This window comes from Arvicanthis niloticus, chromosome 30 (assembly GCF_011762505.2).
Source record: "Arvicanthis niloticus isolate mArvNil1 chromosome 30, mArvNil1.pat.X, whole genome shotgun sequence".
NCBI lineage: Eukaryota > Metazoa > Chordata > Mammalia > Rodentia > Muridae > Arvicanthis > Arvicanthis niloticus.
In genome coordinates this window covers 12,926,840-12,949,659 of record NC_133438.1, presented here as the reverse complement: position 1 = coordinate 12,949,659, position 22,820 = coordinate 12,926,840, and the positions used below count along the sequence as shown (strand labels likewise).

At 42.1% G+C, this 22,820-nt stretch overlaps 1 protein-coding gene and 1 pseudogene across 1 annotated transcript in view; both read right to left on the bottom strand.

The window, feature by feature from the left end:
- The window catches only part of Rnf217 (ring finger protein 217), a 116,691-nt gene that overhangs the window by 83,431 nt on the left and 10,440 nt on the right, over window positions 1-22,820 (bottom strand). The gene's annotated exons all lie outside the window — the stretch shown is intronic.
- Window positions 9,110-11,737, bottom strand: LOC143440539 (acidic leucine-rich nuclear phosphoprotein 32 family member E-like; annotated as a pseudogene).

Below are 22,820 nucleotides of genomic sequence, written 5' to 3'. Positions count from 1 at the left end.
ATGTTCCCACAGGAGGAATTTTAAAATAAAATATCCCAAGACCAATTCCTCTCAGAACTCGACTATAAGATTTAGAAGGAGAGCTGACAAGAGCTGGCAGGATTTGACGTGTTCTCATCATAAGAGGATGTTTTTCATTGTACGTTTCTTAGATGATCAAAGTCACCTTGAGAGAGAAGACTTTGCCATTAGCCAATCACAGGTTCCAGGCTATATGTAAAGATAGATCTGTCCTGGTCTATGTACCGTTGCTGAAATGCGTGAGTAAGACTGCTTCTGATTTTAGAGTTTTTCTCAGTGTTAGAATGTTTGCATAGACTTTAAACATTGAGCACCCAGTCTAAAAACCTGAAATATGAAATGCTCCGGAAACCTTTTGAGCATCATATGGCAGTACTCAAAACGATTATAACTCTGAAGCACTTTCAGATTTCAGATTTGCTGATGTTTTCAGATTGGGGTGCTCAACCTATAGTTGGGGGGTGGGGGAGAAAGCAGCAAAGTGATCCTGAAGAGTTTACTCACAAAGGCTCTTATCCAGTTCACATGCCAGTTAATGCTTCTGACCAAAGCGAGAACAGAGACTTCTTGTCCGTTATAAATTTATAATTTCATAGTCTTTTTAAAATCTGTTGCAAAATGATCGCTTCAAATTTTATAAGGTTATAGGGAAAGTAAAAATCAATGTGTATGGGAGAATGTCAGCATCCTGAATTTACAGGCAGTGAGCAGAGTGAAGACCTAGGTGAACTTGTGTGTTTCCGAAGCATTTAAAGAGAAATACAGCGGACTGGCCCTAGCTCCTTCCCTCCTTAGCCCTCAGCAGCTTGCGGAGTGTGTAATGAGATGAAGGAGCTGAAGCATTCAGATCACAAACAATCCATGGGAAGGGAGCGAGAGGGCAAGCGTGGAAGCAGAGGATAGTGAGGCTGTGGAGATGAGAGGCCTGAGAGGTGCTGTTTACAGGACAGAAACGGCAAGGACTAGACACCAGCCTTAGAGGATGCTGTGACAAATGGTCTACAGGAAATGTTTTCCTAAACTTTCCTCTTGGAAAGGGATGCTCATGTTCAGGAGATGGATCCAGGCTAGTTACCCAGGATAGTTACAGAAGTTAGGCGTGAGAGCCACATGAGAGTGGTTGAAATAACGGAGTCAACGACGTCAGAAAGATTCTGCCAGGTGAAAGGGAGTAAAAAGAGTCACTGCTGAAAAAAATTAGTTGAGGAAAGGAGATTAGGAAATTGGCAGTGGTGCAGTGAGATCAGGAAGGTAAGACGAGAGCGACGAGAATGTAGAGGACGAGGGCGTTAGTCTAGAGGGCTGGAGCTGTTCAGCAGACTGAACAGGTGACCCAGGGACTAAAGTCAGTGTCTCAGGTGCCCAGGCTTCTTCCCAGGTCGTAGGAATGTGCTCATCTAGAGTAGTGCGGTTATAGAAGTGTTGTAGCTGCACGCACTCAGGACGCTTGTCTCTGTACTCCACTGTCCCACCACCCTGGTGCCTGCAGTCATCACTCAGCGACGACAGAGCCTTTCTCAGCTTTACCAGAATAGACTCCAAGTCAAGAACACATTAACTTTGAACTTGGAGGATGATTCTGCATGTCCCTAGTCACACGGGGCATACAGTTAGGTAACTGGTTGAGCACTAGTATCAGAATGACTCTCCGGAAGACCTTGCTGGGGCAGCACTGACTCTGCCGGGTGTACAAAGTACAGACACTGAGAGACACAAAGTCTGAAACATGAAGGCATACCTTCCCCTACCACCAATCACAGAACAATAAACAGTAGGTTTTGTTCCCTGTGTTTGTTCAGAACCAGTTTTCTTGTCAGTTTAACAAGTAAGAAACATCATACCCCCTAAAAGAAGATAAACTCTCTTCTGCTAGCAATAATTAAAAAAAAAAAAAAAAAAAAAAAAAAAAGCAGAATCTACAGCCGTTCCCATTTGTGGAATAGAAACCTGTATAAATACTACAAAGACGTCTTCCTGAGATTGTGTATATCTTATAAATCTCGATAGTCAATAGTGAAGCCACATCATAATAATATGAGCGACATGTAGATCTTCATATTCTCCTTTTTGAGACTAGATTCTTAGCACTCCTGCAGTCCTGGGTAGAAGGAAGTCTAGCAGCAAAAAATAACACAAACAAGGAAACAAACAAACAAAGGAGCAGCACGCACTCAAGTAAAATGGAAAAGAAAAACACAACCTGAGAAGGAGATTTTCAAGGCACATTAAGACAACCAAGAATTAGCAGTCTAAACGCAACTGAACTTTTTAAGTCAAGAGACAAAGGGTTAAAGGCCACGACAAAGTACAACAAAGAAAACATAAATAACCTGTAATTTGTAAAAGCAAAAAGGAAGCTCAGCTTCACCATAAACCTGGAACTGCATATATAAACCACCGTTCTTTTTCATTTCATTTTCAGCAGATTGACGAAACAAAATACAATACGCAGAGTAGTGCGAAGCTATGGAAAAGGCCGGAACATCTGTCAGCTTTGTGAGCAAGTATGTTTTGGCACAATCACTTTGAAAACACTTTGGGGATTCCAGCAAAGCTGAAGATGCACAGGTTTGTAAAAGAGCTATTCCTTTCCTAGGTAAAATTCCCGTCTACAAAAGCAACACCAAACAGTTGAAAGCCGAAATGTTGTTTGATATTAACGTGCATGTGTGTGGGTGTGTGCATACGGACATATGCATTGTATATACAGTCCTGCAGATTCTGGAGGCCTCTAGAAAGTATCATCCTCAATCAACCACCTCAGTTTTTGAGTTGAGGTCTCTCACTGGACCTGGAACTCCCTCATTTGGCTAGCTTGGCTTGTCTCTCTGCAAGCCCCACAGATCCTCCTGTTTCTGCCTCTCTTGTTCTGGGATCACGTAGGCATAGTTGGTATCACTCAGTTACTTACTTGGACTTGAGATGGAACCCAGGCCCTCACATGTGTGCTTCAAGCACGTAACCAACTAAGCCATCTTCCCACTCTCTGAAATTTGACTTCAAATTAAAAAAAAAAAAAGTTCCTATAAAAAGAGCATAGTAAGTAAGTCTTCAATCATATCAAGGTGAGACCAGGTTTAACTAAGCAAGATCCTGCTAATATATGACCTCATAGGATCCGTAATGCTGCTTAACTCTGAAAGCAGAGCACGGACTGTGTGTTGGATGTGCGCCCTCGTGACTTCCAGAGGATCTGTTACTCCTCTGTTTCTTATGCAGACCAGATGTGCAAACATTTGTTTTATTATTGTTTTTGAAATTCCAATGGTACATTTTATATATATTCTTTCATATGTGTCCTACACCACAAAATAAAAGTGTTACGGGCATTAGAGAAGAGCAATCAAAGTCTAGTAATCTAATTATGTGACTTGAGAAAGTGATGGCACAAACACCTGGCAAGCCACAGATAACTTCATTCAAAGTTCCAGGCGCAGTCGAGAACTTCCACTAATCCTGCTTTAGACTCTTTAACCTAAGAGCCGTAACGTCATCTCTGGGGAGATTGGAAGACTCTGCATCCCACTTCTGGGCAGCACTAGGACCCTGGCTTTACAAAGGAAGCTATAAGTGGCCAGGTCATCAAAGATTCTAATATATCCTGACTATCTCAGAGATATCTCTTTAGACAATTAGATCCAAATCCATGAGGCTGCCAGGAGTCAGCCACAGAGCTATAAAACCCAGAGTCAAGTAGGAAGCGCACAGTTCTTCAAGTACAACTCTACCCTAAAGAGATGAAAGTGTATTTGGAACACAGTGCTGCACACAGCGTTAGTAGCCTTTTTAGGCAGTAAAAAATACAGGGCAGGGCAGAATTTAGTACATTCAAGATATATAAACAAGGTCTGAAACTACGTATTCATCTACAGACATGCCAGGAAGTTTTCTTTCTTTCATTCTGGTGTGCTGGACATGTAAGGACTGTACCACCCTAGCTATTTTTAAATGTTTTAAATTTTACATAATGAAAAGGCACATACAATGTACACATAACACACACACACACACAATATCTCATTATTTTTTTCCCTAAGCTTACGTTTTGAAATCACATTCTTTTGTAGAATTTTGCCTCTCTCTAGGCTCTCTTCTTTCCCTTTATAAGTCCTTCCTTGGTGCTCTACAAAGATGATTGATTTTCTAAAATGTACAGTATTATTTCTTTAAGTGACACCCCCCCACACACACACACACTAGCTGGAGGATAAAATATAAACTCCTTGCGATGGAACAAAGGCTTTGACTCATGGTCACCTATGCAGAGAGCCCCTGCTTCTACTGAGCCAATTCAAGGCCCTAGGGAGCCATACCCCATGCCATCGTAACTCTCATTCTCTCAGGCCCATGAAGCTCTTTTCTCAGCCCTTTCTTGGCCTGGCTTACTCCTCAGTTACCCTCAGCTGTTCCCTGAGGCCTTGCTGCCAAAACAGCCACCTGACAGCCTCCCTGATCTAGACTACCCCAGCAGCCACACCCAACCGCACCTAAGCCAAGTGCTGTGGGGGTCTCTGGCCACCCAGCACAGAATTTTGATCTACATTCTGACAAGTTCACAATCATTGCTGCTTTAGCCTCTCCAGGCCTCCCTCCTCCCAGTTTGTTCTCCTTGTAACAGCAAGGTTCGCCTCCTGCCCCCTACTCTCACTCTTCTTCTCTTGCTCTCCTTCGTTCTCTCTATCTCTCTGCTACTCTCCTCCTCCCAATATTCTTTCCCCCTCTCTCAAATAGCCCTGGCCATGTTCAGTCTGATTCTTTCCTCTCTGCTCTGGATATTTTCTCTTTTGCCTACAATCAGGATCTTAACCATACCAGGAAGTGCTTGTGTCCAAAGTTTCTTTACTGCATCCCTTCATATACAATTCCTATGTTAAACATGTTGACAAGAGTTTCATACGAGACAAACATTGATTTAGAGTTTGCATAAAAACCAGTTTGAGATCCCAGTGTCTTAGACCATGGTCTGTGAGGTCTTGGAGAACCCAAGGGCCCAAGGCAGGAAGGTCCAGTATCACTGTATCCAGTGATGGACAAGTTCTGTACCTGTGCTACCAAACACTGTTGTCGCTGTCCACAAGAGCATTTAAAGTTTTGCTATCGAGACTGAAGAACCACATCTTTCATTTATTCAATAATGACTTAATTTATAGGTATAAAGCACCAATAGTCTATTAATATAGATGCAGGAATTAAAATATAAAATCCCAGCAAGGCATGGTAGTATCGGCCTGAAGTCTCAGCCACTTGGGAAGTTGATGTGGGAGAATCAACTGAACGCAGGTTTTGGAGACTCATCTAAACCATAACCAAGACTGTCTCAAAAAGGATAGAGTTTGGAGTACAGTGTTTGCTTAGCATTTGTGAGGCCCTGGATTCAATCCCCAGTAGTGCAGGGGAAACATTAAATTAAATAAAATCCTAATAATCTTTAAAATCTCTCTCTCTCTCTCTCTCTCTCTCTCTCTCTCTCTCTCTCTCTCTCTCTCTCTTCTGTCTCACACACACACATGTATGCATGCACACATAGTTCAAAGTGGAGTAAGAGATCAATTGTTTCTACTACTGTTAGGAAATCAAGTAATGTATGAAGGACAGAAGAAAATGTTGAAGGGAAAGACCATGGAAGCCTCACAAGCACATCACAGTGGAAGGCAGAGACGAGGATGACTTAGGATCAGAGAGCAAAGTGAGACGATGGGGAAAATAGCCAACTTTTAGAAAGAAGAGAAGAGCTGTGACAAAGGGAGCAGCCAGTGCCAACACCCCACCACCACCACCACCACCACCACCACCACCACCACCTGGTTCCTGTTCCTTAAAAGAGCAAGAGCCAGTTTGTGTGCAGATGGGAAAGCTCCAATACTAGGGAAAACTGACTTAGGACACAGTTCAGTAACCATTTGGCCAGTCTGTATAGAGCAGGCACTTAAGAATGGTTTCTACCTTTCCAAGTAGTTGGAAAAATAAAAGCGATTCCACAATACGAAAATCGCAGTTGACTCACGGGTCCATGTTCACAAATGAAGCTTTGCTGAGAATAACAGTCGTGCTGCAGGTCTATCACTGTCCCTGGCTGCTTCCGTGCAACAAGAAGAGAGCTCAGCCGCAGCAACACATGCAATGCAGAACACTGTAAGTGCTGCTCAGAGCACTAGGAGCAGAGACACACCGTAACTGGACAGAGTTCTGAAGGACTTGCCTAATCCTCCAGCAACTCTTTTCTTTTCAATTATTATTTATACTTATAATTATAATTATACTTGTACTTATATTTGGGGGGCATAGATGTACAGGTGCCCAGGAAGAGTGCTGGACCCCCTGAAGCTGGAGCTATAGGAGGTTATAATTGACCAGACATGGGAAATCAGAACTAAATTCAGGTCTTCTAGAAGAGCATCAAGGGTTCTTTCTTAACAGTCATCCCTCCAGCTCCCTACTGTAGCACTTTATTATTATTGTTGTTGTTATTTATTTATTTTTATATATCAAAAGACGAAAGGAGATGGACTTCAGGTTCCACACTTTGAAGACAGGCACAGCGAAGTGTGGATTCGACAGCAAAGCACTGTTTATTCTGCACAGACACTCTAGCTAAGAGAATACTAGGAAAGACTTCAGAGGCATGAATACCCCACGTGAGCCAGTGGGCTGACACAGCATGTGGCACTGTCTGTGCAAAAAGATGCTCGAGAGTGAAACGCATAAAAATCTCAATACAGAGGAAAATGTCAACATTGACGCAATCGACACTGATAACTAGTCAAACAAACTCTTTCCTGGAAAAAAAAATTTTTTTTTATAGCAGTTAATGAACATCATAAATGTCAAGTATCTTGTTAATATCGCAACTACTATCATTTTTAATTTTACATCTAGAATAGGTGCAACTCTATTACACCTTTCCTCTAGTACTTAAAAGTAACTGCATAAAATTCTTGATTTTCATCTTTTGACCTGGAAAATCTAAAATATGTCCAGTCTTGCCCTTCACAGAAGGTAGGTGTTAGCCTACCCTTGACATATGAAGAAGAGTGGGTGTTAGAGAATTGCTTTGAATGGGTAACTGTTGAATGGTTGAATGAAGACAGCCCCCACAAGCTCAGAGAAAGTGGCATATTAGCAGATGTGGCCTTGTTGGGATGGGTGTGGTCTTCTTTGAGGAAGTATATCATTGTGGTTGAGCTTTAAGATTTCAAATACTCAGACCAGGCCCAGTGCCACTCCTTTCTGCTGTCTGGGTGTCTGGATGTAAAACTCTTAGTTCCTTCTCCAGGTCTATGGTTGCCTGTGTGCCACCACGCTTCCCACCATGATGACAATGGACTAAACCTCTGAACTGTAAGCCAGCCCCAATTAAATATTGTCCTTCATAAGAGTGGTTGTGGTCATGATCTATCTTCACAGCAATAAAAACCCTAACTAAGACAGTGAACTGTTGGTATAGTGTTCTTGTGCCTTGTGTAAAGGTTGTCTTTGTATTATTTGAATATTGATTTCTGTGTCAGTGGAGTGATGAGAACCGTCTGTACTTTGTTACTGCTCCTCTAATTCCTCAGCACCTACATCATATTTGTAAACATTCTTCTCCATCACCTTCTGATTGGTTCAATAGAAAGCTGACAGCCTATAGTAGGGCAGGAGAGAGAGGGCAGGCCATTTGGCCAGAGAGACGAACTATGGAAAGAACTAAGAAGTGCAGGGTTTGCCAGCCTGGCACCGAGGAAGGAACAGGTACCAGGCCTGAAGGAGCGCTAGCAGGCCCTGTGGCAGAACTTAGAATAAAAGGGTTAATTAAGTTATATGAGCTAGTTGGGAACAAGCCTAGTTACAAGGCCTAAGCATGCATAAATAAAGTCTCTGTGTCATTACTGGAAGCTGGAAAGTCAAGGCAGTCTGGTGATAATAAACTCTTACACAAATAATTGGTTTAATTTAAAAAAACAAACACATCTACTTTGAGGTTTTGGAGGAACTGCTTAAGAGTCCTTGCTGTGCTTTCAGAGTTCAGGGTTCAGGTCTGAGCATCTATCTGGAAGCTCATAACAAACTATAACCTGCGGTTCCAGAGCATCCAGAGCCTTCTCTTGGTCTCTGTGAACACCATCACACATGTGGTGTCCTTACTACACACAAGCAAGACACTCACACACACAAAGAAATAGCTCCTTAAAACGACTTTAAGACTTTAAACGACTCTACAGTGATCAGCACAACTCCTAGCGTGGAGCTAGGTTATAGAATAATCAAGATACATTAGCATGGAGAGTAAGGGGTCAAAGACATTTCACATCAGTATGTGACACTATCAAAAGAGGAAGTCTGTTGGCTGACAGTTCTTGCCCTCCCTCCATTATAAAACTGCAACTTTCTCAACATAGAGAGAAAAGGCAAGCCTGGCACTAACTAAAACAAGAGAGATTACAGAGGAGGGCTGGCAGGAACAGTGCTCTTTGGCTCTGCACATCAATATAGTTAAAAGTTCAAGAACCCTGTCAACCCAAAAGAAAAAGAGGAGGAACGGAGTAAAGTGGCGTGGATTGTACTCCTTCAATGAAGATGTTTATTTCCACTTTTGTGACTTAGGATTGGCTTTCAACCACAAGGAAGGAAAGCATTCCATAACGAAGCCCATTGCTTCGTATGCTAATTTTCAGAATGTAAACGCACGATGAGTGATTCCCCACCAGAGTCTCAGTGTGTGGATAGAACAGCCAGCCTGAGAAGGGGATTTTAAATCCAGCCACCTCTGCGGTCATACGCTACTGTTACATACAGTGTCAGGCACCATATCTGTGTCAGGCAACAGAATCTGATGGGGCTAGAAAAAAATCTCAAAGGTGGCAGTGATCCTGCATCTGACTTCACACGGATACTTCTGAGTGTTTAAAATGAACATAGAAAATACCAAAGAACTTGTCTAAGCCAGTGTAGGCTGCTATAACAAAATTTCCTATAGTTGTTAATGTATAAATAATGGGCATCTCTCTTTTTTTTTTTTTTTTTTTTAATTAATAATGCTTCAATTTATCCAAAAGCAATGCAAAACTTACGTTACAGCAGTCAGGAAAAAAAACAAAAAACCAAAATAGTCAGAAACACATGATCAATACTCCTTGTCCTTGTGTTTAACACTGTGGTGGCTTTATTCAAAATACAGTTGCACAAAAGTATTAACTTCAAAGTCTCTAAGGACTTAACATATTGTATACACACGCACAGTACAGAGAGGGTTAGAACAGAACCCAGAACGTCTGCAGAATAGAAAACCCAGCCTTATTTATCTGCATGAAAACACGGCCCACAAGCTAAATAAGTCTTCATAGTTCTCTGGAGGCCTAGGTGTTGTTTTTAAACTCAATAACTCTAATGTTGATTGTACAGTAGATGATTGATAAAAAGTCAATATATAAATTTCATTCTTAAAAATAAGCATTTATTTTGCAAAGAGAATTCTTAGGGGCTGAGAGCAGGAGATCCAATTATTGAAATAAGGAAACAAAGTCAGTCCTTTGCAGATCCCTGCACTGGCACCAAACTCATTACACATTTATTTTAGTCAGGCATGCAACTTTGTTGGCTTCTCTATAAATAAGTTCATACTTGTTATTTTAAAACACCAGGTCAGACATCTTAAGTTGAAAAAGCTTTCTTTTCGATGCAGACAGGAATGAAGCAATGAAGGTGACAGAAGAGGAGCAGCTGGAGGGAACGCACACCTGAACCCGACAGCCCGCTCACAGTCACCCACAGAGAGGGCTCCACTGCAAGTCTAGACTTAGACATGGCAGGCTCCTTAAGAGCCTTGAACTGCATCACTGAGCAGAACTGAGCCCATGACCTGCCCTCTGAAGAAACCCCTCTTTCTCTGCTTTCTAAACTATGACAGGAAAGCCCTAAGATACCCTCACCCCTCCCCAAAAAACTTCCTTCAAGCTAAGGATATCTGGATTGCCTCTAAAAACAGAAAACAAAAAAAACAGCTTTATCATTCAAAAGACTACTGCCATTTCATATTGCAGCTAAGGTAATTTGTTAATTTGTAAATAACCTTAAAACATTATGAATGAAATGTACCAAACTACACCTGTGTAAATGCAACCATGTTTTAATTATGGGCTAAAAATGTCTAATACATTAAGCATGAGTTATAAAAATCCAGAATCTAAACAAAATGCTAGAGAATTTCACTATGAGAAGATGAATGAGAATTCTTTTCTAAGTACATTATGATTCACAGACTAGCAAATTTTAACCGTAAAGGTAAGGCCAAAATAGTAAAACCACACTTTTCCTATAAAAAGTTACACATCATCTCCCTACCAGGACAGCTATCACACATAAAGAAACACAGACAATGTGATCGATCTCCTGCGGGCCCAGGAGTGTCAGGCAGCCTCTTCCTGGAGGAGAGTCTAATCAACGTCTTCCTCCCCAACATCTTTAGCGTCTTACTTTCTTTTCTCTCCCAGAAGACCCTCTTCTTCCTCTTCTTTCTCTTCCTCCCCTTCATCAACGTAACCATCATTGTCTTCTTCATCCTGAATTTCTCCTTCTATTAAGTATGAGAGGCCCACCTCCTCTTCTCCCTCTCCCACTTCTGAACCGGCTTTATCCTCTTCCTCCTCCTCCTCCTCCTCCTCCTCCTCCTCCTCCTCCTCCTCCTCCTCCTCCTCCTCCTCCTCCTCTTCATATCCTTCAGGTGGACCAGATTCATCCTCTTCCTCATCTTCCTCATCTTCATCCTTATCCTCCAAGTTGGGTGCTTCGTTGTCCTCCTGGTCAAATCCATCCAGGTATGTGATTTGTTACAGCAGTTCAAAAATACTTTCTCTTCCAGGTTTGTGATCTCACAGTTAAATTTTTAAGATTTTGCAGCGCTTCTACTGTGCTGAGATCTTTAATTTTGTTTCCACTCAGATTGAGGTAGGTAAGATTTGGACATTTCTCTCCAGGACTTCCAAGCGTCCAGAAATTATATTGTCACTAACTTCCAACTTCCGAAATTTATTTAAGCTGGGCAGCCCGGCCAAGGAACTTAACTCCACATTGGCCACGCTAAGAAACTCCAGTTCTTTAAAGGTGTCATTCAGGCCTTCGATTTTCCCATTGACACACAAGCAATTATCAAGGACTAACTCTGTCACTTCCCTTCAACGCCAGTCCATAAACTAATTGACAGAGTGTTGCAGGTAGTGTGGGGAATAGAAAATGTAGCAGTCTTCTCTAGCTATCCTTCTTCTTTCCATGGTTTCAGGTACCTAGTGGCCATTTTACATTGAACAATTGAATAAAAATAAAAATAGAAAATTCATGTTTTAAGCTGAATAGTATGATGAGGTCCTGGTGGCACATAAATAATCAATCATTTTGACCAGCACTTCCGTCTCATGTATATACTCCTTATACATGTGTTATCTGTCTTTGTTAGAAGATCAACAGTCGGTGTACCTGGTACTTGTGTTTCAATAGCCTACAAATGCTAGTGTAATCCTATACAATGCTAATGTCACTCCTTGTGACGGTTAGTCGTATCTGTCTACTTGAACACCTAAGAGAGTCAATAAGAGACAGTGGAGATCAAATTGGCCTGTGGGCATGTCTGAGGGAGGCTGTCTTGATTATGTTACTGGATGTGGGAAGACTCGGCCTGGATTTGGAACCTGAGCTGCATGAGGGTAGAGCGAGTGAGCTGAGCAGCAAGAGTGTGTGCATCCATTCTTTCCTACTCTGGCCTGTGCCTGGGACCAGCCTGACTTCTCTAAATGGACTGTAACCTTCCCTAAAACAACCCTCCTTTGCCCAGCATTGTTTTACAATGGTGTATTTTATCACAACAACAGAAATACATGTAGGAGCCTCACCTCACTTGTGATCATGTACAGTCTGTGCTAACATCTCACACCACCATCATAAAATGATAAGCACGGAGCAAACACATTAAGGCATGCTAAGAAACTGCACTCTTATTACAATATTATGCCATTATCACTATTTCATGTAATCGTTGACAAAGCTACCAATCTTATTAGGATTAACTTTATTGTCCCAAGTTTGTTAAACTATTTTCTGTATGGATGCACCTACAGGAAAACCTAAGCATAGTACAGAGAGTTCAGTGCCATCCTCAATGGTGGCCACCCACTAGGGGACTTAGAATGTATTTCCCGCAGAGAAGGAAGAACGACTACCTAAGAAATGTTCTTCTTTTCACTGAAAACAAGATACTCTATACAAGCTATTTTACAATGATGGTCATATCTGTTTTTCCTTGCCTTGCCAAAACTACTAACTGAAGAAAGATGGCTGACTCCCCTTCACAGCCCTCAAGCTGATCAAAGGTAGCATGCGATGCTTTCCATAAACTGCTTAGATACATCATAAACCCATCAACATTCTTCACAAAAAATAGAAGAAAAAATAAAGGTCTTAAATGAATAGCTGAAGCAATCCAAAATACAAAGATATTTGTATTTACAACACTACAGAGTCACAAGACCTAACTTCAAATTTATTACAAGAGTAACTGTACACAAAACCAAAACAGAAATAGATCGATGAATCAGAACAAAGAACTCAGAAGTAAATATGCATCAAACATCCACCAAGGTTTCCACAAAACGTCTAAACATACACTGGAGAAGAGACACCTTCTTCGACAAGTGGTACAGGGAAAACTGGCTTTCCACGTGTTGAAGAGTAAAACTAAACTCCTATGTCTTGCCCACACAACTCAAAATGGATCAAGGGACTTCATGTAAGACCTGAAACTCTGAAACCATAAGAGGAAAATGGGGAAAGCATTTCAAGTCCAGACACATGATGGTTTACACTGCCAAGTTGAAAGAATCTGGAATCACCTAGTAACAAGGCTCTGGGTATGTCTATAAGCAATTATGTAGATTAGATGAACAGACATGAGAAGATTCACCTTAACTATGAGTGGCCTTACTCCACGGGGTGAGGTTCTGCACTGACTGAAGGACAAACAGCTGAATGTTAACTTTCATCTCCCCTTGCTTTCTGACAAACTGGTTACATTGTAACCAGTTTCCTTAGTTTCTTGCTGCCCCTACTTCCCTGCCAGCTGTTAGGTAAAATAAATCCTTCCTCCCTTAAACTGCCTTTGTCAGGATATTTTATCAAATCAACAAAACAATAACTGATATGATGCATAAACAAGGACTTTCTCAAAAGGGTTCCCACATCTGAGGAAATAACAGTGAGAACTGACGGAAGGTAGTTCATGAAGGTTTTTAACCAAAGTCACAAAACAAGATGAGCACACAGATGAGAAGATGACAGCCCAAATCGAATAATGCCATTAATAAGTGCATAAATGAAAGCACTCGACACTTTTCAAAAACCAGGGTATAAACGGACATCAAGTAAATGAGAAATGTTCAAACATCTTTAGTCATCACAGAAATGCACATCAAAACTACGCTGTGTTTCCATCACCCGCAAAGCAAATGCTATGGAGGGTGTGAAGGAAGAAACTCTGGATACTGCTGGTGAGAGTGTAAATAAGGCAACCACTATAGTCCTCAGTAGGAAAGCTACCCCCAATCTAAAAACAACTACTATACGGTTCAGGTATCTCCCAAAAGTATATCCAAAGGACTTTAAGGCAGCATTCCTGAGGTACCTGCACATCTGTTTAGTACAGCATAACTATAGAGCTAAATTATAGAACCAGGTTAAATTATGAAATCAACAGATGTCAGAGCAAAGGAAATATGCTTATTAGACATATGCATTCATTCATATATATGACATAAAAGTATAAGCAAATGCCCTTGAGGAAGAGCAAAGGGGGGCTATAGGGAAACAAATACGGCCAAAGTACATGATACAGTTGATTAAAACTTATTTATGAAATTCATCGCTGTTTACAATGAATATGACCAAACCAGGGTAGAAGGTTGGAGAGACGGCTCGGTGTTTAAGCGTGCAGGTTAAAAGCTGAAGAGATGGCTCAGCACTGAAGGGGGCCAATTGCTCTTATAGAGGAGCCAGGTTCAATTCTCAGCACCCACATGGTAGCTCACAATGGTCTGTAGCTCTAGTTCCGAGGGATCTTATACTATTATCTGGTCTCTGTGGGCACTGAGCACACATGTGATGCACATACATAAATGCAGGCACAACACTCATACACATATAAAAATAATTCTAAAATATGTTTTCTAGAGTGCACTCTATTCTTCCAAATAGACCAAGTTTAGTTCCAAGCACCCATGTGGAGTGGCTCACAACTACCCTTAACTCCTGCTCCAGAGGATCTAATGCCTTCTTCTAATCTCTGTGGGCACCCAAACTTATATCTCACACACACACACACACACACAGAGAGAGAGAGAGAGAGAGAGAGAGAGAGAGAGAGAGAGAGAGAGAGCGAGCCTGGCGGTGGTAGCCTTTAATCCTGGCACTCAGGAGGCAGAGGCAGGTGGATTTCTATGAGTTCAAGGCCATTCTGGTCTACATCAAGTTCCTCAGGGCTACATGGAGAAAATCTGTCTTAAAAACTAAAAAGAAAAAAAAATGTTTATGTTCCTGACCGCTCTGGTACTCTGACCAGTATGCGAGCAGGCAACTTGCCTGGGCCTTTAGGAAAAGGGCGCCATTTGGGAAACCAAAGTAGAGTGAAATAAGACAAGAGTCCAAGTTCTTGTAGAGTTGAAACATTCTGCTATCACAGAACACACTGAAACTATTCAGTTTCCCAAAATTATTTTATAAGTACTTAAGATACTGAAGTATCCCTGGACACTACCCAGTACCTTTCATTGACCACATTATCTACTCTGAAAAGGTCTTACATTTAGTAAAACCCTTGTCAGTAAATTGCTTGCTTCTAGTGGTAAGTCACACAGAATAAGCTGAACAGCTGATGGGGAAACGTATGCACATGTTTATACTCTTCTAAAAGACCTGCAAAAACACTAGAGCACAGATCTAGGTTAAAGGTAAACATGGGGTATGTTTTTTATACATGGAAAAACATCACACCGACATCAACGTCCATTGAAATGCTACTAGTTTCCTAATAAACATAGAATGTATGGGAGGAAATCCTCGAGCACTGAGGGGAATAAATCAGTGTGTGGGAGGGAGGGGCCCCTCAGTTACTCAGCACAGACCCAGCAAAGCAGACCTTTGTTTCAGCAGCCACTCTTATCATTGCAGCTTACTGAAAACAAAGAACAGGACAGCCACATGAAAACAGCGCTCCTGAGGATGGCTGAGCTGTGACCCCAGGGCCTGGGCCATTACATGCTGAGGAGGTGGGACTTAGAACAGAAAAGAACACGGTTACAAAAGTGAGAACCAGAAAGAGGAACACAGGTAATTAAACACAATTCCGTGGCGAAGCAAAGGGCTAACCAACTCAACAAACAAGGGCAGGCATGAAACAGAACTGCCAGTACCCTCCGGGCCTGTGGCACCTTTGCTATCTACATGAGAGGAGGATGGAGCTCTTGTTTATTTCACGGGGTGCTGAAGGCTAAGTACTGAGCATCAAATTAAGCAAAGAATTCCTTTCAAGATAAACAAAAAGGCATTCAGAGGGGAAGGCGACACAAAATTGGCTTTAATAATCGGTAAAACATATAGACAAATTTGTGCATCTATATTTTAAGGCAATGACTTTTTACACAGTGTCCCCAAACTACACAAAAACAAGCCAGCCAACAGAAATCCATCCTAGACAGGTGAAATCTGGAAGGAGAATCAAGTTAAGGAGACATTTGCCTGTGTTGCCTGGGAGATAAGACTGCAGCTGGTGTACAGGGTTGCACAACCTCTAGGCCTTTCAACTGAGTGCCTGCAGGCCCTGGCCAGAGCTACTGCAGCATCAGCAGTGGAGCACCCCCAACACCTTTGAAAGGCAAAAGGCAAGGGAGACATAATGCAGACAAGCCATCTGCAGCATGTGCATGATGGTGCAGAGCCACTGTCCCCTCTGCTGTCATAGCAACTGCCTCCTAGTCACCTACCTGCTGCTCTCCACCCTCTAACACAGGGTATGCTCCACACAGAAGGAAAAAAAAAAATTTTAAAACAGTAATGACATCTCTACAGCTGTACCAAATGGTCCGGTGGTTTCCCATTACACTTGAAATAATGTATCAGTTCCTCAGAGGAGCCATAGAATCTGACCCACGGCTGGTCTGTGTACCCTCCTCCACAGCTGCACACATATGGCCTCCTTCCGTTTCTGAAGAAGGCCAGGCCGGGTCCTATTCGAGCCCTCTGAAGCCTGGCTCCAGCCTAGGCTGCACTCTGGGGGAGGTCTTAGTTCTACTCCCCACCTCTCACCAGCTCTTAGCTCTTCTGAAGCTGCTACATGGACTGGTCAGTCCCCTCTCCAGCCATGGTCACAGACACTTTCTCTCTATTTGTACAAATATGTTTTGACTGTGTGTGTCTGCCTACTCTAACCTCCTTCTAGCACCTCCTGCAGCATCAGCCGCTTTACAGACACCAGCCAGGTTCCACCTTTCACTACTCCGAAGAACACCGCTCTCTCTTCCTAGAACTGCTGTCTCCGACAATCCGGAACATACGATTTAGTCTCATAGATCACACTCTAATCTTTGCGTGGGAAGCTTATTTTTCACCTGTTGATTTTTTAAATGTTCTGGGGAAACTGGTCATGGACTACTGTGTAAAGACCCACCTGTTTCAGAAAGATGATTTATGTGCTCTCAAATATCCTGTGCTCTGAAACCATTTTAACAGAATGCGAACGCCTCAGTTGAGTCCCTCCTTCCCGCGCTCCTCTTACACCCACTGCGCACTGAAGGACGGTCTCTATAAGCTTGCCTCTAGTGGAGGACAAGCAGGCTCTGGACAGTGAGATTCCTCTCTGGAGAAAGATCTGGAACTCTTGGCTGCCTGTTCAATCTGTGATTTGTTTGTCTAAAAAAGGTGACAAAATTAATTATTCCCCCCACCTTGCCAGAGCTCTGGTCTTATGACCAGCAGCAGGCAGGTCCTTCCATGACCGTGCAGGGTTAAGGAAGTGGCCTGTGAGAGGACTGCCCACGTGACCTCGTTAGCTAGTGCTCTGAGCAGACCTACAGGGGCCATCTAGACTGTAACAAACCAAGGATACTGCCAGATCCGCGAGATCTGGTGACTTTTTTTTTTTTTTTTAACATCTTAAGTTTAATGAATTAATTAACCACATAAAAGCAATGCCATAGAACTGTCTTTATTAGTTTTGGAATTTTGGTCAGCAGATGATGACTCTGGATCTCTAGAGTCTGCACTCTGTTCATTTTGACACTGACGACAATCTATCTGAGACATGATTTCACCTGCGGACAGATGAAAAATTGCATTGTTGCCTATGTTTGATAATCCTTCGGCTCACTTTCGCCTCCCATGCGTGGCTCTGGGAAGGTTGCTGCTGCCAAGTAAGTACGCAGCACACAGTCAACCACTCCTGCAGCTAAACATCCAGCAGTAACTTTGCAAGTCTTTAAACAAGTAGATCTAAAGCTCTCTGAAAATCATTTAGACAGACACAAGGCACAAATCAGGAAAGACTTGCTACCCTTTCTGCGTTCCCTCCTCAGCCTGCCCTGTAAGCGCTTCCTGCTTTAATAGACTTAATAGACTGACTCACAGTAACGTTAGTACTCAGGACAACACAAAAACTAAATGTCAGAATTATCTATTTTGATCAATTCAAACTACACTTGAAACAAAGACTTAACTGGGAAAGAGTAAACTTGGGTTTTTTTCTTAGCAAGTATTCTTATGACACAGATTTGTAACTCTGAAGTTAACAAGCACACAGTATTCTCTCTCTCTCTCTCTCTCTCTTTCTCTCTCTCTCATAGTATATATGTGTACACACACACACAGAGTAAGTACATGCCTATGCATGCTAGCACCCACACCCACAAACATAATTTTAAGTTAAATATATCAAAAGACTATTCCTTTCTTAAGCTTTGGAAACCTACCATTAGGTGTTTCTTCCAGAAACAATCTTGAGAAGGAAACGATGGCAGCACATAGGGAGAAAAGCCACTTAGAGACATCAGTATTAAGTATTACTAAATGGGGACATTCCACATCCAGGGCGCGTCTGGCAGTGGGATGAAACTGGCCTCCCTGCCAAGGTCACATATTCAAGCAGAGTGTAGGACAATATGGCCACATCAAAGTCACTTCTAAATTTATCAGACAGCTGTTCTTAGATAGATATGAACTAATTAAATTACAACTATTAGGGGGAAATATCTTATAATCAATTGTCTCATTTCCCTGCTGTTTTCGATTGCTCAGAAACTAGGAGAAAAGGCTGTGACGACTGCACTCGCACACACAAGCCAGAGCTAATCAGCCTCACTGACTAAGAATGGCCAATGAGCGCATGAGGGAGCACAGCAAGAGTGAATACCACAAAGGGAAAGGATTGGCCAGGTAGCCTGTAATTAGTGTCCAGTTCTACAGTAGAGAAGAGTATCGAGGCACAGTAGATTAGGAAGACTTTAAAAGGGATTAGTCATTCATGTGAAGGACTAATCCCTGAATTAAGTTACCTGAGCCAGGGGAAAAGGCTACATCATGCAAGCAATACATCCCTCCATTGTAGACTCCCTCCATTAAAGATCCCTCTATGGAAAGATACCTCTTATTAGAGATGCCTGTATTCTACAATTCCTTCTCCATTACAGATCCCTCTCCATTACAGGTCCTCTATGTTACAGATCTCTCCATTAGAGACCCCCCTCCTCCATTACAGGTCCCCTCTTTTATAGGTCCCTCTTCTTCAAGTAAAGAGAAGCAACTTCTGAGTGTAACACACTTGCTTTTGGAAATTTCAAGTTACCTCTTTAAGGAGACACTAAGCTAACAATACACTCATACACACACACTAGGACTACAATAAACAACAAAACTCCAACAGTGAGCTAATAATGATTATCTAGGAGGTATAATTCCAAAGTATTCTTAAATATAATACCAGTTCCATATAGAATCTGCATGATAAAAAAAAAAATCTGCTGTATCAGAAAGCTTAAGATTGTCAAGGGAGACTTTTAACTACCACTCTGACTAAAACTCTGATATAGAGAAAGGAAGCTGTACTAGAGAAATGCTTTTAAGTAACACTAGTCAGAATAGTTAAGTTGACCTTGACCCCAGAATATTTCAGCTACAGTAAAATTAAATTATTCTGAGAAGAAACAGCTTTCATATGAGCCCTTATAAAAATTATTCAAACACAAAGCATAAGAATATAGGATTAAATTGTATTAACTAACATAATGGTATGTTAGAAATGTGCAAATGGTTGGGAAAACATAAACATTAAATAAACAAAGTAAAAGCCAGGAGGTGGTGGCACACGCCTTTCTTTAATCCTAGCACTTGAGAGGTAGAAGCAGGTAGATTTCTGAGGTTGGGGCCAGCCTGGTCTACAGAGTGAAGTTCCAGAACAGCCGGGGCTACACAGAGAAACCCTGTCTTGAAAAACACAAACAAATAAAAGTAAAACATATACTCCAAAACTTTTGCCACCTAAATTAACAATGTTTCTGGATTTTATCTGAAATTGTGTGGTAGTTACTAAACTATGTCTCTAAAATCCTTACAGGAGTAAATGTGAACACTCCTTTTCCACTGAGTGTGGCTGGGCATGCAAGTGTGTTGCCCAGGTGGTGCTGAGTACTTGCAAGTCAGGGTGGAAACCATTAGCTGACATTCTCCTGCTTGGATGCTGGGCTTTAGGGAGAGCCATCTCTAAGGCAGAGCTCTGGGACAAGCAGACCCTTTGGTAGACAGCCACAGCTGAATTCCCTGACAACAGCTGCAAGCCAGCAGAGTGAACATGACATCTGACTACCACCACATGAGAAACTCCAAGAGTGAACTTGCCATCTGAGCAGTTCCCAAATTCCTGACCTACGGTGTCATGGTCAAAATAAAATGGTCATCTTAAGCCCCTGGGTTCTGGAAAAATTCATTAAGCAGCAGGCACAGTTACCAGAGCAAGGGTTGTAACCAGAGAAGAAACTCTTCAGTGATTGGTGGGCCAGTATAAGACATACTCCAGCCACTGCGACTAGTTACATTCAAATTTTAAATATATTGTACAATGGTATGTCAAAAGATTCAAGTATTTACCTTTCCGATCTAAGCTTACCCCATTTTCAAGGATTCCCTTTGGTTTTAATAAGAATTAACTGAACACTTATCTATCCTGGGTGCCAATCCAAGGTGCTAGGTACGAAAATAGCAAAGGCACTGAGTAGAGTCCCAGATATCCCAGAATCAAACGGCAGTCATCCTACAAGCACGTGAGAGGACATGCTGACAGAGTAGAAAGGACTCTGAGAACACTGACAGCAAGAAAGGGCCACGTGGGACTTGGCAGAGATCTGAAGGCTGAGGGGAGCTGAGTACAGAAAAGACATTATGCCGTGAGAGAAGTCACTTGATGACAGAAGGGGCTAGAACCACAGGCCATGCCGTGGCCTACCACGTGGCAAGTGTTTAAAGCCAAGATGTTTGTGTGAGGTGATGGAAGTGAAGTTCTGCAGGTTCCCAAGCAAGATAAGGAAATGGTGAACATTTCATTTCAAAGGACAGTTTTGGCTTCTAGGTTCGTTTCAGTGTGACAAAATACCGAAGATGGTCAACTAATACGCAACAAAAAACTCAGCTGGCTCAGTTTCGCACGTTGTAGTTCCTGGTCACTGGTACTGATGCACTGGGACTGTAGCAGCATAGTATCCCTCTATGGGAGTCCATAGCTGAGAAGCCTGCTACCTCATGGCTCCAGAAAGTAGAAAACAGAGAGAAGGCCAGGTCCCAATATCTCTTCCAAACCCTGTCCACAATGTTTCAACTTCCTTATGCTAGTCCCTACCACCTAAGAATGTTATCAGTTCAGGATACAGTACAAGCAGAAGAGCAAGGCTCCAACGTCTAGTCCCTTAGGAAGACATTCACTATCTAAACTACAGCATTATCTAATACAATGTCATGTACATTGACAACACCATCATAAATGTATTAACTATAAGGAAATAAAGAAACCCACTTTGCAGGCACTATTTCCATGCCTATAACACACAGAAGAAAATTAGTTTGTGTATACATATACTGTACATGTGTGAATCACATGTGTGCATGTTTGGGGTAGGGGGTTCCTAGTTGCACCTAAGCTGGGTTTCCTGCATGCTGTCACACCTAGCTTTTTACCTGGGTGCTGGGGATCCAAACTCGGGCCCTCATGCTTGTCCAGCAAGGTGCTATGGAAGAGCCTCAACAAAACAGAACTAAGCTAGCTAGTTATTTATTTATTTATTTATTTATTTATTTATTTATTTATTTATTGTCTAATGGAAACAGAGCAGGAAAGGGGCAACTTAGATACAACAAAATAAGTAGAATCTTCCAGAAAGATTCTTACATTGTTGTATATCCATAAACAAAGAGTTGAATGCTAATCCATATGTCAAAAAACAATTACCACAGAATAATATCTAACCAGAGACTAGAAGAATGAGAAACGGAAGAAGCAGAGAGACGGACAGCAAGGAAAGAGCGAAGGCTCTCTCTTCAGACAGACCCCATGCCACCAAAGGCAAAGACTCAAGAACAAAAAGTTTAACATGGCTCCAGGCTTGGGGCTACTTGAGGACAAAGCTTGGAAAGCACAGGAGTTAGATCACTTGGGGACGTGTACACACAAAGCTCACGCTCTACTGGAAAAGCAAGAGGCTACCGGTGGCCAACTAAAAAGGAGAAAGCCAAGAACGGCCATGCCTTTTTAAAGAACCCTCTGACTTTGGTGTTGGGAGAGAGATTGGCGATAAGATTAGAGCACAGAAATGAAGTCACCAGAATCCAGGGAGTCACTGAAGAGACAGCTCCATGGTTAAGAGTGTTCCCATGTTCTTTCAGACGACCCAAGGCTCACAACTGTAACTCCAGTTCCAGGGGATACATACCCTTTTCTGCCCCTCATAAACACCTGCATATATATATATATATGTGTGTGTGTGTGTGTGTGTGTGTGTGTGTGTGTGTGTATGTATATATGTATGTATATATATGTATATATATGTGTGTGTGTGTGCGCGTGTGTGTGTGACATACACTCACATGCAGGCTCATGTGCACACACACACACACATACACACAAATACACATAACGATAAAAATGTTAAAGAAGATAGGGAGAGTGGAGGGCAGGAGCACAGGAAATGGCAGCAGAAATGATAAAAGTCATAGAACAGAAACCACCTTAGGACATGGGGCTGAAAGATCTGCATCAGGGGTAGAAAGAAGAACTCTGGCAGACACCCACCAAGTTTCTGAACTGGGTGAAGCAGAAAACAGGTTCTAGGAAGGCAGAGAACAGAAGCAGGAATCCATTTTGAAAATGTAAGATGAACTGTGTACAGGTGAGTATGGGTGGAGCATCCTGCTAGAAGTGGTCAAAGGATAGAGCCTTATAGTCAAGACAAGAAGAGCAAGGGCTTTGGATAGCACACGGAGGACCCCTGAACCCCAGGAGTGAATGAGTAAATAACAGCAAACACCTCAGAAAGGCTTGAGGCCATCTGGACACCATCATTAAGAGATGGTAAAGAGCAAGCTTAAATAAAGAGTAATGACCCAAAGGAAGAGAATGAGAGCGCAGTCAGCAAAAGTAAGCTGTAAATCAAGTCCCTTGTCTAAACTGAGCTCCCACTGGATACTCAGAGTACCTTCCCTACTAAGTCCCGTGGGAAGCTCCCACTTTCTTAAACTGTGTAACTATGTTT